Source organism: Mesocricetus auratus, unplaced genomic scaffold (assembly GCF_017639785.1).
Source record: "Mesocricetus auratus isolate SY011 unplaced genomic scaffold, BCM_Maur_2.0 Super-Scaffold_100040, whole genome shotgun sequence".
In the NCBI taxonomy this organism is placed as follows: domain Eukaryota; kingdom Metazoa; phylum Chordata; class Mammalia; order Rodentia; family Cricetidae; genus Mesocricetus; species Mesocricetus auratus.
Genome location: NW_024429217.1, coordinates 991,815 through 1,009,249, shown reverse-complemented (window position 1 = coordinate 1,009,249; position 17,435 = coordinate 991,815). Strand labels below are relative to the sequence as shown.

The 17,435-nt window shown below is 36.6% G+C and overlaps 1 pseudogene; it reads right to left on the bottom strand.

Moving 5' to 3' along the window:
• Window positions 1-6,278: 6,278 nt before the first annotated feature.
• LOC106021707 lies at window positions 6,279-7,203 on the bottom strand (annotated as a pseudogene).
• Between the last annotated feature and the right edge of the window lie 10,232 nt (window positions 7,204-17,435).

Genomic DNA, 17,435 nt, shown 5'->3' with positions numbered 1-17,435 from the left:
CTTTAAAGCATTTAATGATTCCACATTGGAATCATAACATTGATAATAATGAAATTACTTGTACATTTTTTTTGTCTTTAAGACTAAACACTCCAGAGAGTATTAGTTACTCTAATGAGGACCTTTGGATATTAAACCCTTAGGGAGACAGAAATATGAGAACCAATATGTGAATGTCTCAATCAATAGGTCTGGCCAATTCAACAAAGAACAATTGTGACACCTCCATGATTTCCACACAGGAACATTACTTATTTTCCATATAAAGGCATGATTTTTTGTACATTTCTGATTACATTAAGTAACTAGGAGAGGTTTTTTTGGTTACAATATAGATATAATTCAATCATGATTCAATTTATTTTATTCCTTATAATTCTATATACAAATACTAAACAGTATTTACTTCATTTATTTTCACTTCTTAGTGCTTATATGAAGATTATTTTGTGACACATTTCAGCACTTAGTCATTACTCTGATCTTCATAATTCTCAATCTTTATATGGTACCTATTCTACTTTCTCAACTTATATCATAAAATATCATACTAGTGAGTTCATGAATCTTTGTGTGAGAGTTAGTGTCACTAATTAAGACCAAGAGAGAAAAAGTGGAGTAAGAGACTTACTTTTGAATGCTGATATGACTACTTTAATTCAATTTACTTTAGTAAGGAAATATCCTCATGGCGTTCATCAAAATAAATTGCATTCAATAGATTAATATTTTCTTATATTCAGTGTGAACTGTGATATACAAATGAATGGTAAAAATATTATTGTAAGCATCCTAATTAACAAATGGAAAGAATTATTTTCTAGTATCCAATCAGAATGTCTACATCCAATTGAAAAGCTGTGTGTTGTGGTCTGTGTCATAACTGCTTTCAATGTTCCCAGTTGTACCAATTCATGACTAATGATTTATCTACTTCTTTATGGCATGAATAAATATGATACTAAGATAATGCATATCTTAAAGGTGACCCATAAAACAATCACTGGTTTCTGTTTTGTATCTTGGGCATTAATATGTTATGTTTACAGTCGCACATGTCTAAGTGTTCCCTTGTATAAATTTGGTAGTAAGTAACAGTAAGAAGTCTAAAGTAGACATACCTTTCAACATCTAAAGGAAAATCAAGGGTTAATGGCCATTTCTTTAAAATATCACTTAATTTTACCCTCAGTTTTTCTCGTTTTTAAAATGTTATGTATATATTTTGAACAAAACATTAACTTATTTTTCATTTAATACTCAGTGCTTACCAAAATATATGTATGAGTTTAAGTTTGAAAATATATTTCAGTGAAGACAAATGCTAACAAACATAAAAAGAAAGATGAGCCACTACTCACTACTGATAGGAAGTTAAGCAAAAACACTCACTATTGAAATTGATATGCAGGTTTTTCAAAAGCACAAATGAAAATGGTCCTGTGATATAGAAGCAAATGATCTATATAAGCCCAGGTCCTATAGCCAGGGGTCACTATCCTATTCACAGAATATCTTGTATTCATGTTGATTACTTACATATGTACAGTGGGAAAGAATAAATAAGTGGACAAGAAAATATGGTGCATATACACAATGTCTTTATTCACTGAGATGAAAAACTGAATGTTTTGTAAACATAAGTATGTTTCTAATTACTATATGACATGAGATAACATAGATGCATAGTAATACACCTGGTATGTGTTTATTTATATATGTTTGTCTATGAATCTATTGTACATATTGCACATATATCTATATATGTGAGAGAGAGAGAGAGAGAGAGAGAAGAGAAAGAGAAAGACAGAGTCTGAGAGAAAGAGAGAAATACATTAAGATGGGAACCAGTCATCAACACAGAAAAGAATAAAATAAAATAAAAACAATATGAGGAAGAAGGGGAGGATAATAGCACAGGTAAGACATAGAAGCAGAAAGAGCTATAAGAAGTAAAAGAAACATGGGGGAGTAAGAAGGCACAGAATAAGGGAAAATAGGTTATTTATTAACATACAATCAAGAATGCTATAATTATTGATGTTCAGCTAGAAGGTAACATATGTAAAACCAATGTTTCCTTTATTAGTTAGAGATTATTTTGTAAGAGAAAAATATCGATCTTAATTTAGTTACACACAACTGATAAATAATGAGAATTGGAGTGTTTTTTTAAATATTATTCAAATGCTCAGAAAATTGGGATTACAACAGGATATTCATGGATTGAAAATGATGTAATTTCAATGATGTAACTGTCATGGTAGTGCTGTACTTAATGGGATGAAGGGGCTTTATATTTTGAAATATTTAAATTCCATACTACAGAAAATATGCAGTCCTTTTCTAAATAAAAATATAAATAGACTTTAAAATTTTTCTAACAGCAGGCCCCTTCCTCCTTACATATCTGGTCACAATTCGGGGAAATTTGATCATCATAATTGCTGTCAAATCTGAATATCATCTACAAACACCCATGTACCTCTTTATCTCCAAACTTTCATTTGCTAACATCTACCTAAGTACAACCACCATCCAAATATGCTGAAGAACATCCACACACAGGATCAGACTAGAACAGCAATATCAGCAGACTCTTGGTAGCTTGGTCCATTGGGGGCAAGTTGACTTGCTTGCAGTCCCCAGACAAGGAGATCACAGAGTGGGCAAGAGGAAGTTGGGCCTGCAACCTCATCTTTCTAATATGATTTTCTTACTTTTTTTCTGAGACTGGGTTTCTCTTTATTGTTGTTGGAGGCTGTCCAGGAACTCGCTCTGTAGAACAGGTTGGCCTCAAACTCACAGAATTCTGACTGCCTATGCCTCCCTAGTTCTCAGATTAAAGGTGTACACCACCAATGACCGGGCTAATGTGGTTTTCAAAGTGAGAGTCTATTGTGATGTGCAATAGTTTTCTCCACATTGAAATTTTCCTACATGTTAGATGGGGAGAATTTTGAGGCTGTGGAAGGAAATAAATTTCCCATATCTGAGAATCCTGATATTTTGAATATTCAGAATAATCTTCCCAGGGTTTGAAGCAGAAAACAGCTGCAGTGACAATACGGCATGACCAGTCTATTCTCAGGACTGTGGAGCTTCCTGCAAATCGTGCAATAAGATTATGGTTGTGGCTTTCAAGAATCTTCACTTGTATTCGAGTGGATTTTTTAAGTATATATTTGAGAGCAAATATAACCCATTTTTGCCTATAAGTAACTGATAGCCCATACTCTAGTTAGTGACCACAGTAGAAACTCACTAGATAAACAAGTTGGTTTAGTAATAATTTTGGCTTGCCCTCTGTGGCTGATGGGGTGATGTGTGATTGAGTGTGTGTGTGTGAGTGTGTGTGTGTGTGTGTGTGTGTTACATCTACCTAAGAAAATCCACTCACAAAATATATTGTGTGCACATAATATGCATTTTCATAATTTATTAACAGTTTTCTTCCATATCCTATGAATTGTTAATATCCATTACTTTTTGTGCAGGTATTATCATTTTATGCAAATTTAAATTTTCTGCTAACATTAGTACTCTTACCAATATTAATTTAACATGAAGTTTTCATAATTTTGAGTATGCAATGTGGTTTGGTAGGTATTATACACTATGCTATCACATACTGAATAATTAATACAATACTCAACAGATAGTTTATATCCAAGGAAATAGGATTTGATCAATGTACCTACAAGGTATGAATGATTAGCACTAACAGTGGTAAAATAAAGCATGCTTAAAAGGAACACATTTGTGCTTCTTCAGCTTACAATAGTATACTTGCAAAATAAGACCTACAGAAAAAATTTTGATGCATTTGATGAATGGATAAGACTTGATGAACTTTGATTATTGAAATATATTTAGTTCTACTATATTAATAGTTAAATTCTTGAATTGTATACATATACAAAATTATAAAAAATATGTACTTTTATCAAATGAGAAAATTTTATGTGTTTAACAAAGAAAAATATTTCTTTATTGTAATAACAGATGTAAATTAATTAAATCTTTTTAAAATTGTTCACTATCAAATTAAGTGAATGTTTATGAATATACAAATACACTTTATATAACTATTCACATCAAGAAATACACAGGCTGAAAATAAGTATACCTTAAATAAACTACATATATTTCTTGTAAATGTGAAAGAGAAATTACACTCAGCAGTGACTAACCAGCAAAAAAGGCACTACTAAAATATTAATCAAAATCAGGATACTTATGTACTTTTTAAACTGCATACATTCGTACATACATATATGTATACACATATAAGCATGCAACATACAAACAATATACATTGTATATGTGTATGCATATATTTATATATGTATATATGTACATGTGTGTATGTATGTATGTATGTATGTATGTATGTATGTATGTATGTATATAACCCTGCTGAACCTAATGCAACAATTGTATCTTAATCAAGAATTTGAAAATATCATTGATTGTGATAAACAATTATGTTTGAAATTTATTTTTTACACTTCAATTTTTTATTTAAGCAATTTGTTCTTTATTTTACATACCAACTTCAGTAACTCCTTCCTCCTCTTCTCTTGCACCACACCTCTTTCCTGAGGCTCATCCAATCCTCACAGGGGGTAAGACCTTCCTCGTGGCATCAGCAAAGTCTGCGATACCAATTTGAGACAGGACCAAGCCCCTCCCTCCAATATGAAGGCAGAGCAAAGTATTCTATCTTAGGGAATAAGCTTCCAAAAGCCAGTTTGTATACTTGGTCTAGGTCTTAACCTCAATTCTGGAACCCACTCAAAAGATAAAGTCACATTACTGTCCCCACATTTGGGGGACCTGGTTTTGTCCCATGCAGTTTTCCTAGATGTCCCCCCATAGTCCATGAGTTCCCAGTATCTCAGGTAAGCTGTCTCTGTGGTTTTCCCTACCATGTTCTTGACCTTACTTGTTCATATGATCCCTTTTCTCTCTCTTCAAATGAACTACAGGTGCTCAGCCCAGTGCTTAGCTGTGGGTCACTGAATCTGCTTCCATCAGTTACTAGATGTAGGTTCTATGATTACAATTTGGGTAATTATTTATCTTATTAAATGGGAAGGTACATTTTGACACCATCTCTCTTATTGCTAGGTGTCTTCATTGGGGTCATACTTGTAGATTCCTCAGAATTTCTTTAACACCAGTTTTCTCACTAATACCATAATGGCTGCCTGTACCAAGATATCTCCTTCATTGCTCTCCCCATCCATCCCTTCCCTAACTTGTTATTCTTGAACCCTTATGGATCCATCTCACATACCCTCCCTTCTACCACATCCCAGTTAACTCAGGAGAACTTAACTGTTTTCCCTCCTTGGAGCCCTGTATGAGTGTCCCTCTTAGGGCCTCCTTTTTACCTAGATTTTCTGGGGTTGTGCATGGTGTTTTCTCAGAAGATTGGGACCCACTCTACCTTAAGACACATCAGTACCACTTTGGGCATATACTCAAAGGATGCAAAATTATTCCACAAAAACATTTGCTCAACTATGTTCATGGCACATTATTTTGTAATGGCCAGAATGCATATGCCTCTCAACTAAAGAGTTGATTTTAAAATGTCGTACATTTTTTAAAAAATGTTAATATTAAAAAACAAAGACAGATTGAAATTTTCAGGCAAATGAATGGAACTAGAAAAAAACATTCTAAGTGAGGTAACCCAGACCCAGAAAGACAAACACAGTATGTGTTCACTCATAAGTGGATATTATGTTTAAAGCAAAGGATAACAAGGCTACAATCAATGTCCCCAGTGAAATTTACATTTTAATGAGGTAGAGAGTTCATCAAAAATTATACAGGTTATAAAATGAAACACACTCTATCATTATGACTGATACATGGAACAAAATCATAGACTCAAAATTGCAATATTGAAATTTAAGTGTAACTGAATTAGATCATTCTATCTTCTCTTTTTATTTCTGACTCTTACCTTGTGAAAGATTAATAGAATATACATTTACCAAGATAATCTAGAATATGCTATTCCTGTAAAACTATACTTGCTTAAATAGTTAAAATATAACTGATTTTCAAATAGTCCAGGTCAGATGAATAATGATGTAGATGCATTGATATAGGTACAACAAATCAATTTTTGTCATTTAGCAGACACGAAGAAAATTTGTTCTTTGAGTGAAAGAAATATTTTTAGTTTCTGTCCCACAATCATGTTTGAATCTCACACCTGAATAATACCCAGCCATCCCTTGACCCTAAAAATGACCCTATCACAAAAGGGAAGCCATTCTTGTGGTGAGTTTTCTCCAGGCTTCCTTACTGTCCCTGTTTCTCAGGCTGTAGATAAAGGGGTTTAGCATCTGAGTGACTGTGGAATACATCACTGAAGCCACTGCTGTCTTCCTGGGAGATTCAGTAACTGAAGAGCTAAATTAAACTCCCAACCCTGTCCCATAAAACAAGGAAACAACTGACAGGTGAGAACCACAAGTGGAAAACACCTTATACCATCCTTCTCCAGATGGGATTTTGAAAACAGAGGAAACAATTTCAGTGTAAGACAGAAAAAATTCCAAAGAAAGGAATACCACCAAATAGGAGAGTTGCGATATAAATCAAAATCTCATTGATAAATATGTCAGATCAGGCAAGCTTTATGATCTGCGCAAATTCACAGAAAAAGTGAGGGATTTCCACGTCTGTGCAGAAAGTCAGCTGTTAGACCATCAAACTGAGCAGTAGTGCATTCACAACACTAATGATCAGGGAAAGTAGAATTAGTCGAGTACAGAAGTGTGAATTCATGATAACTGTATATCTCAGAGGGTGGCAAATAGACATATAGCGATCCTAGGCCATTGCTGAAATAAAACAATTTTCTAATCCAGCAAAAATCAAAACAAAGCAAGCCTGAGTGAGGCATCCTGTGTACGATATTGGGTATCCTGTATTTGGGTATTCAATAGCATCTTTGGAATGGTGCTTGAGCTTATACAGATGTCAGCCAAGGTAGGTTGTAGAGCAAGAAGTACATGGATGTATGGAGGTGGTAATTTGAACTGATGGTCAGAATAATGAGTAGGTTCCCAAGGAATGTGACCAGGAATAGTCCAAAAAGTATGGTTTGCACTTCTGGATCATTTGAAAGGCCCAAGACAGGAATTCTATTGTATCTGTTCGATTTTTGAATTCCATGTTGTTTAAGTGACGTATGGGGTGAAAGAGACTAAAAACATAATTTATGGTCCCAAGGATACTTCATTACAGAAAATTTTCTGCTTGAGAAGTAACTCTCAGTCTTGCCGTCCCTCTCATTTTCGTGTAATATCATCTATTTTTTTGTTCTGTTCTTTGCCTACATTAAAGTTTTTTTATTCTTTCCCTATTCCCTCATTGAAGCACTAGATATTAATAATGTAGAACATTATCTCTGACTAAAATTTCTCCAAATTTTGAGGCCAGATAACAAAATGTAACAAAATGATTTGACATATATAGTGTGTGTGTGTGTGTGTGTGTGTGTGTGTGTGAGAGAGAGAGAGAGAGAGAGAGAGAGATGAAGAGAGAGAGAGACAGAGAGATCAACTTATGTTTCAAAATAAGGCACACTTTATTTTAACTTTTCCCCATTACTTCTAAATGTAACAAAATATAAAATTACTATATAAGATAAAATATATCATAAAATATATCACTGTGATTTGTTATCAATCTTTAAGTATTACAGGGATTTTCAAAAACACAGCTTTATTTATGAAGCACAATTTTACAATTTTGAGATTGATTAATGTTATGAGAATGATCTACTGCCTTTCAGAGTCTATAATAGGAAGAAAATATTGCTTAGAAAATGAAATAAATATAGACAAGACTTGATTTTTATAATCTCAAATTCAAGGGAAGAATCATGGACTAAAATTCTACCTTAGAACTTTGTGTGTATGAAAGACCAAAAGCTGAATATTTCAATGTAGATGAACAATGTTATCATTTCTCACATATATAATGAAGTATCTCATAATTAAATGAATCTAATCTAAAGTTAGCAACAAGAATGATCAAATCTGAGGCTGATGAGATGGTTGAGCAGATAATGGTGTACAGCCTGACTTCCAGAGTTTGAACCCTGGGACCTACATGGTATAAAGAGAGAATCAAATCCTAAAATATAATCCCTAACCTTCACATAGGTACCATGCCAAGTATAAGCACATATCCAAACACAGACATGCATACATGCACACAGTCACAAACATTAATATGTAATGTATTTTTAAAAATAGAATAACCAAAGTAACTAGAGAAAAATAATGTTAAATGAAGTTTACAGACTATTTTAGTAGCCTTTAAAACAAGCCAAATAAATATAAATATGTGTTAAACATGACATATATCATGATTAAAATTTTGATTGTAATATATCATTAATCAATATGATAAAATATTGCTATGTAATATTACACAATGCTAAAACAAAACATGTATATTACATAACATTAATAATATTAAATATAAAAGTGTTCCTTTCCCAACCAGAATCTTGAAATGGAAATTGATATTCATTATTCTCCAGAATCTTCATTATATTACCTTCAATGAATCAAAACAAACAGACACACATACAGATGCACACATATGCATGTAATTTTTTTTTGTGTTGGTTTGGAAATGGTGGGCATAATTCTTCTTTTTTTATTATTATTTTTTTTTATTTTCCATTTTAAATTTAGATAAGAAACAAGGTTGCTTCACAAGTCAGTTCGAGGTCCCTCTCCCTTTCCCTCCCCTCCTCCTGTGCCCTCTCCCCATCCCCCCCCCATTATCCCCTCATTCGCCCAGGGTGAGGCCCTCCATGGGGGTGTCTATAGTCTGTCATTTCATATAGGGCAGGGCCTAGACCCTTCCCCAAGAGTTCAGGGTGAGAGTGCACCTCACATTGTTCTATGGGAGTCCAAAGTCCGTGTGTATACTTGGGATGGGTACTGATCTGCTGTCCAAGGCTCAATAGATTACCTAGGCCTCCTCACTGACACCCAGATTCAGGGGGTCTTGATCAGTCCCATGCTGGATTCCCAGGCTGATGCCTGGGATTCAAGAGTTAACCTTTGTCTGGTCAGCTGTTTCTGGGGGTTAAACCAGCCCAGTCTTAATCCCTTTGATCATCAGTCCTCCCTCTCTGATACTGGCTTTCTTGAGTTCAGCTCACTACTTAACCAGCCACTAAATGAAGTTTCTGTTTCCCAGACTCTCTGGCCATAGGATTGTAGGCTGGCACTCCCCAGATCTATGTCTAAAATCCATATATGAGAGAGTACATGCCATGTTTCTCTTTTTGTGACTGGGTTACCTCACTCAGGATGGTTTCTTCTAGTGTCATCCATTTGCCTGCGAATCTCATGATTCCATTATTTTTTCTGCTGAATAGTACTCCATTGTGTAGATGTACCACGTTTTCTCTATCCACTCTTCGGGTGAGGGACATCTAGGTTGCTTCCAAGTTCTGGCTATTACAAATAAAGCTGCTATGAACATAGAGGAACAGACATCTTTGTTATATGAATGGGCATCTTTTGGATATATGCCTAAGAGTGCAGTTGCTGGGTCTTGTGGTAGGTTTATTCCCATTTTTCTGAGGAATCTCCATACTGCTTTCCAAAGTGGCTGAACCAGTTGGCACTCCCACCAGCAATGGAGGAGTGTCCCCCTTTCACCACATCCTCTCCAGCATAAATTGTCATTGGTGTTTTTGATTTTAGCCATTCTGACAGGAGTGAGATGGTATCTCAGAGTTGCTTTGATTTGCATTTCCCGGATGGCTAAGGATGTTGAGCACTTTCTCAAGTGCCTCTCAGCCATTTTAGACTCCTCTATTGAAAACTCTCTATTTAGTTCTGCAGCCCACTTCTTAATTGGGTCCTTTGCTGTTTTGGAGACTTGCTTCTTGTGTTCTTTGTAAATTTTGGAGATCAACCCTCTATCAGATGTGGGATTAGTGAATATTTTTTCCCATTCTGTGGGCTGGCTTTTTGTCTTGCTGACTGTGTCCTTTGCCTTACAGAAGCTTCTCAGTTTCAGGAGGTCCCATTTATTAATTGTTGATCTCACTGTCTGTGCTACTGGTGTTATGTTCAGGAAGCTGTCTCCTGTACCAATTCGTTCAAGGGTACCACCCACTTTCTCTTCTAAGAGGTTCAGTGTGGCTGGATTTATGTTGAGGTCTTTGATCCATTTGGACTTAAGTTTTGTGCATGGCGATAAACATGGATCGATCCGCATTTTTCTACATGCCAGTCTCCAATTATGCCAGCACCATTTGTTGACGATGCTTTCTTTATTCCATTGTATATTTTTAGCTTCTTTGTCAAAGATCAGATGTTCGTACGTGTGTGGGTTAATACCCGGATTTTCAATTCGATTCCATTGGTCTGCCTGTCTATTTTTGTGCCAATACCAAGCTGCTTTCAGGACTATAGCTCTATAATAGAGCTTGAGGTCAGGGATAGTGATGCCTCCGGACGTTGCCTTATTGAACAGGGTTGTTTTGGCTATCCTGGGTCTTTTGTTTTTCCATACGAAATTGATTATTGTTCTTTCAAGGTCTGTGAAGAATTGTGCTGGGATTTTAATGGGGATACCATTGAATCTGTAGATTGCTTTTGGCAGGATTGCCATTTTTACTACATTGATCCTACCTATCCAAGAGCATGGGAGATCTTTCCATTTTCTGAGGGCTTCTTTAATTTCTTTCTTTAAAGATTCAAAGTTCTTACGATACAGGTCTTTCACTTGTTTGGTCAGCGTTACCCCAAGGTATTTTATGTTGTTTGTGGCAATTGTAAAGGGTGATGTTTCTCTGATTTCTCTTTCAGCCCTTTTATCATCTGTATATAGTAGGGCTACTGACTTTCTTGAGTTGATCTTGTAACCTGCCACTTTGCTGAAGGTGTTAATCAGCTGTAAGAGTTCCCTGGTAGAGTTCTTTGGGTCATTGATGTAAACTATCATATCGTCTGCAAACAGTGAAAGTTTGACTTCTTCCTTCCCAATTTGTATCCCCTTGATCCCCCTTTGTTGTCGTATGGCAATAGCTAGAATTTCAAGTACCATGTTGAAAAGGTATGGAGAGAGTGGACAGCCTTGTTTTGTTCCTGATTTTAGAGGAATTGCGTTGAGTTTCTGTCCATTTAGTTTGATGCTGGCTATTGGTTTACTGTATATAGCTTTTATTATGTTTAAGTATGTCCCTGTTATCCCAGATCTCTCCAAGACCTTTATCATGAAGGGGTGTTGGATTTTGTCAAAGGCTTTTTCAGCATCTAGTGAGATGATCATGTGATTTTTGTTTTTCAGCTTGTTTATATGGTGGATTACGTTGATGGATTTTCGTATGTTAAACCATCCCTGCATCCCTGGGATGAAACCTACTTGATCGTGGTGAATGATTGTTTTGATGTGTTCTTGGACCCGATTTGCCAGTATTTTATTGAGTATTTTTGCATCAATGTTCATGAGGGATATTGGTCTGAAGTTCTCTTTCTTGGTTGTATCTTTGTGTGGCTTGGGGATCAAGGTAATTAAAGCCTCATAGAAAGAGTTTGGCAAAGACCCTTCTGCTTCTATTGTGTGGAACATTTTGAGAAGAATTGGAATAAGCTGTTCTTTGAATTTGTGGTAGAATTCTGCACTGAGGCCATCTGGACCTGGACTTTTTTTGGTTGGGAGACTTTTGATGACAGCTTCTATTTCCATAGGGGTTATAGGTCTATTTAAATTGCTTATCTGTTCTTGATTTAGTTTTGGCAAATGATAGCTGTCCAGGCAGTCATCCATTTCCTTTAAATTTTCGAATTTTGTGGAGTACAGGTTTTCAAATTATGACCTAATGATTCTCTGGATTTCCTCAGAGTCTGTTGTTATGTCCCCCTTTTCATTTCTGATTTTGTTAATTTCCGTGTTCACTCTCTGCTGTTTGGTATGTTTGGACAAAGGTTTGTCTATCTTGTTGATTTTCTCAAAGAACCAACTCTTCGTTGAATTGATTCTTTGTATTGTTTTCCTGGATTCTACTTTGTTGATTTCAGCCCTCAATTTGATTATTTCCTGGCGTCTACTCCTCCTGGGGGGAGTTTGCTTCTTTTTCTAGAGCTTTTAGCTGTGATGTTAATTCTCTGGTATAACTGTTTTCCTGTTTCTTCATGTGAGCACTTAGTGCTATGAACTTCCCCCCGTAGCACTGCTTTCAAAGTGTCCCCTAGGTTTGGGTATGTTGTGTCTTTATTCTCATTGAATTCGAGGAAGTCTTTAATTTCTCTTTTTATTTCCTCTATGACCCAGGGATGGTGCAGTTGAGCATTATTCAATTTCCATGAGTTTGTAGGTTTTCTGCAATTTGTGTTGTTGTTGAATTCTAATTTTAAGGCATGGTGGTCTGATAAGATGCATGGAGTTATTCCAATGTTTTTGTAGCTGCTGAGGTTTGATATGTTGCCAAGTATGTGGTCGATTTTTGAGAAGGTTCCATGTGGTGGTGAGAAGAAGGTATATTCTTTTTTATGTGGATGAAATGTTCTATAGATATCTGTTAATCCCAGTTGGGTCATTACTTCTATTAGACCCTTTGCTTCTTTGTTGAGTTTCTGTCTGGTATTCTTGTCTAGTGGTGAGAGTGGTGTGTTGAAATCTCCCACTATAACTGTGTGGGGCTTTAGATGAGATTTAAGTTCTAATGTTTCTTTAACGAATGTGGATGCCTTTGTATTGGGGGCATAGATGTTCAGGATAGACACTTCATCTTGGTGGGTTTCACCTGTGATGAGTATGTAATGACCTCCTTCATCTCTTTTGATTGATTTTATTTTAAAGTCTAGTTTGTTAGATATTAGGATTGCTACCCCTGCTTGTTTCTTGGGTCCATTTGATTGAAAAATTCTTTCCCAACCTTTAACTCTCAAGTAATGTCTGTCTTTGAGGGTGAGGTGTGTTTCTTGTATGCAGCAGAAGGAAGGGTTCTGTCTTCGAATCCATTCTGCTAGTCTGTGTCTTTTTATGGGTGAGTTAAGGCCGTTAATATTGAGGGATATTAATGACCATTGATTGCTCATCCTTCTTCGATTTGCAATGGTTGTTGTTGGTGGAATTAGGGGTGGAATTTCACCCCTTTGTTCTTTTGGCTGTTGGTAGAGAGGGATTCTCTAATGCTTATGTTTTTCTGGTTGTAGTTAGCTTCCTTGGGTTGGAGTTTTCCTTCCAAAATTTTCTGTAGGGCTGGGTTAGTGGACACATATTGGTTGAATCTAGTTTTGTCATGGAATATCTTGTTTTCTCCGTCTATAGTGATTGAGAGCTTTGCCGGGTATAGTAGTCTGGGCTGGCATCCATGGTCTCTTAGTGTAGGTAGAGTATCTATCCAGGACCTTCTGGCTTTCAGAGTTTCCATGGAGAAATCAGGTGTAATTCTGATAGGTCTGCCTTTATATGTTACTTGACCTTTTTCCTTAGCTGCTCTTAATAGGCTTTCTTTATTCTGTATGTTTGGGGTCTTGATTATTATGTGGCGAGGGGATTTTTTTTGTGGTCCACTCTATTTGGTGTTCTGTAGGCTTCTTGTACCTTCATTGGCATGTCTTTCTTAAAGTTGGGAAAGTTTTCTTCTATGATTTTGTTGAATATGCCTTCTGCCCCTTTGAGGTGGATTTCTTCTCCTTCTTCTATACCTATTATTCTTAGGTTTGATGTTTTCATGGTGTCCCATATTTCCTGGATGTTTTGTGTTAAGGATTTGTTGGATTTAAGGTTTTCTTTGGTTGATAAATCCATTTCTCCTAATGTATCTTCAACACTTGAGATTCTCTCTTCCATCTCTTCTATTCTGTTGGTAATGCTTGTATTGGTAGTGCCTGACTGTTTGTCCAGCTTTTCTATTTTCTGCCTTTCTTCAGATTGTGATTTTTTTAGTCTCTCTATTTCAGTTTTCAACCCTTGCAGCGTTTGCATTGCTTCTTGCAATTTTCTGTTTATCTGTTCGTCCGTTTGTTGCCTTTTATGAATTTTTTGGTTTGTTCTTTCTTCCATTTCTTGCATTTTTTGGTTTGCTTTTTGTTCCATTTCTTGGATTTTGTGCTTTGTTTCTTCTTCCATTTCCTGCCTTTTTTGGTTTGTTTCTTCCTCCATTTTTTTCATTTTTTGCTTTGTTTTTTCTACCATTTCTTGCATTTTTTGCTTTGTTTCTTCTTCCATTTCCTGCCTTTTTTGGTATGTTTCTTCTTCTAATTCTTGCATTTTTTGCTTTGCTTTTTCTTCCATTTCTTGCATTTTTTGCTTCATTTCTTCTTCCATTTCGTGCCTTTTTTGGTTTGTTTTTTCTTCCAATTCTTGCATTTTTTGGTTTGTTTTTTCTTCCATTTCTTGCATTTTTTGGTTTGTTTTTTCTTCCATTTCTTTGAGGGATTTTCCAATATTCTCTTTTAGGGCCTCTATCATTTTCATGAAAGTGCTTTTAAGGTCGTTCTCTTCTGCTTCCTTCGCGTTAGAATATTTGGGTCTTGCTGGTGTGGAGTCTCTAGAATCTGGCGGTTTCATATTTGTTTTTCTGTTGCTGACTGTGTTTTTGTATTGTCTCTTTCCCATCTCTTCTTCTAGTGGGTGCAGAAAGAGCCCCTTCCTGGTCTGGGGACCAGAGTTCCCTTTTGGTGGGTGCTAGTAAGTCCAGTAATCTGGTGGTTCTTCTATACCTTGTCCAAATGCTGGTCCGTGGGTGGAGAAGAAGAACAGGAATCTGGGGCGCTTAGCCTCCTACCTGGTCCCCTGGACCCTATGCTGTGTCCTGTTGTACCTGATCCGGAACAGCTACTCCCCTGGTCTTCCTGGCTCCTGTAGTTTCCTGGTCTCTTTGGTGGGAGAGAAAATCTGGAGCCTGGGGTGTTTGGCTCCCGCCGGGATTGGGAGCTCTGTGCAGTTCCCAGTTGATCTGCAGGCTCTGGAACACAGGCCGGGAAGCTGGCCTGTTTACCTGATGCTCCCGCCGGGATTGGGAGCTGTGTGCAGTTCCCAGGCGCTCTGCAGGCTCTGGAACACAGGCCGGGAGGCAGGCCTGTTTACCTGATGCTGCCGCAGGAACAGCTGCTTCCCTGTATTCCCAGCCTCCTCTCGTTTCCTGGTCTCGTTGGTGGGAGAGAAGATCTGGAGTCTGGGGTGCTTGGTTCCCGCCGGGATTGGGAGCTCTGTGCAGTTCCCAGGCGATCTGCAGTCTCTGGAACACAGGCCGGGAAGCTGGCCTGTTTACCTGATGCTCCCACCGGGATTGGGAGCTCTGTACAGTTCCCAGGCGATCTGCAGGCTCTGGAACACAGGCCGGGAAGCCGGCCTGTTTACCTGATGATGCTAGAGGGACCTATGCATGTAATTTTATGTAAGACTACATGTAAAAATATTAATATCCCATAATAGTTAATTTGTAGTTTTCATGTTTTTAATATGGCAATCTATGTTGTTTATTATAAATAATCATAAAATAATATATAATGTAAATAAGATTACTACCTCAGTATAAGCCATGTACTCACCATTGTCCAAATGAACACAAAAGCAAAAAAATCTGTTCTGCAAATAGATGCTATAGCATAGCAAGCTCAATATTATGAAAGCTGCATATAAACTTTTGTAACTTTTCGTTTGTTCAATTCACTATAAAAATTATCGAACTTCATAGAATACTCCTTGAATCAAAAAAGACTATATTACTATTTAGAATGGTTTTACAACCAGTGAATGAGATTAGCAGAATAAAAATTTCTCAAATAAAGGGATCCAGCAGATCATAAACAGTAAATTGTTCAGGTTACCTGGGCACTATCACTAAGGAATGACATACAGTTCTTCTTGAACTTACCAAAACAATAAGAGAAATTGTTCTTTCCGTGAAAACCAAACTTCTGCATGGCATTTTTCCTTCTTTGCAGAAAAAATTATTTCTGCAACTAATGTTGGTGAAGTGGATAATTAAATAGGAAAGATATATGAAAGATGATCACGCGTTGATTACATGTGGTGCTGGTGTCCCACACGACTTTGCTGTGTGAAAGTCCTAATTAAATAGAGCCCATTTGGCTCTCAGGTGGCTACAGGACAGCATAGATCCTTATGGAGATAACATCTGCAAGGAGAAATGTTTTTGCTGATTAGCACACAAAGGGGGAACAAATGGAAGTCTCATTATTCCATCCTGTAAAACATTTTTTACCTTAATTTATTAAAGTATCTTATTGTACCTCAGCAAATCATGGTCCTATCATTAAAGGACAACTTTATAACTCTGTCCCAGACAGCAACAACAAAAGTTGTGATATCATTTTTAAGATTGTAAGTTTGAAGGGAGGAAGGGGAAGATGAGTAATTATAATCTGAAAATGTGATTTAAATAATTAAATTGGATACACAAATAAGAAGGTATAATATAGTTAAGAACACAAATAAATTATGGCCAATTAATTTGGTCCATCTATATTCTTTTTTTTTTGGTTTTTACGAGACAGGGTTTCTCTGTATTGTTTTGGAGGCTCTCAGTCCAGCCTGGCCTCGAACTCACAGAGGCCAGCCTGTGCCTCCCAAGTGCTAGGATTAAAGACATGCACCACCACCACCTATGTTACATACAATAATTTTTGTTGAACCAATGAATTTTATTGGGGTTACAGGAGAATAAATGAGGGGTTTCTCAGAAGAACAGAAATGACTCAAAGGCATTTGTGTAACTAAAGGCTAACTAAGCATGTGTGATAGTTCAAGATATCTGAACTCCTTTACCACAATGCCTAGCCTTTAGCTAGATTGTAGATTGTTCATATCAGGTAGCTCAGCTTGTCTGAAGTTCTTCCAGGCAGTTTGATTGTTCTTACTCCGTCTGAGCTGACCAAAGAATCTTCTAGGCAGCTTATCTTTCCTTGACAGTTATTCACAGAGGGCTTCACTGCATAGTGGTCTAACAAATTCAATAATTTCAGGAATTTCCTGAATATTTAGTAATCCTACTTCATGAACTTAATGAGATTCCCTGTACATAGAACATTTTACCTACTAGAATATCTTGTGCTTTAATGAGACTTCCTGTCTTGGAGGAAGTTTCTGCACTGCATTTGTGGCTGACACTAGCAAAGAAATACAGACCTCAGCCTTCTAACATTCATGATCTGAGTCCTGGGAGCAAGTTGAATGACTCTGGAAGTGGGTTCTTCATAGGGTCTTCCAGACAGAAGCACACAATGGCTGAAATCTTCACTGAGGCCTTAAGAGACAAAAAAGGATAATTTGGCTCACTAGACCTTTCAAACAACAGAAATTCAGGACAATAAACCTGTGTTGCTTTTTAAAATTATTTTTATTTAAATTTAAAACAAACTTATTTTACATACCTATCCCAGTTCACTCTCCCT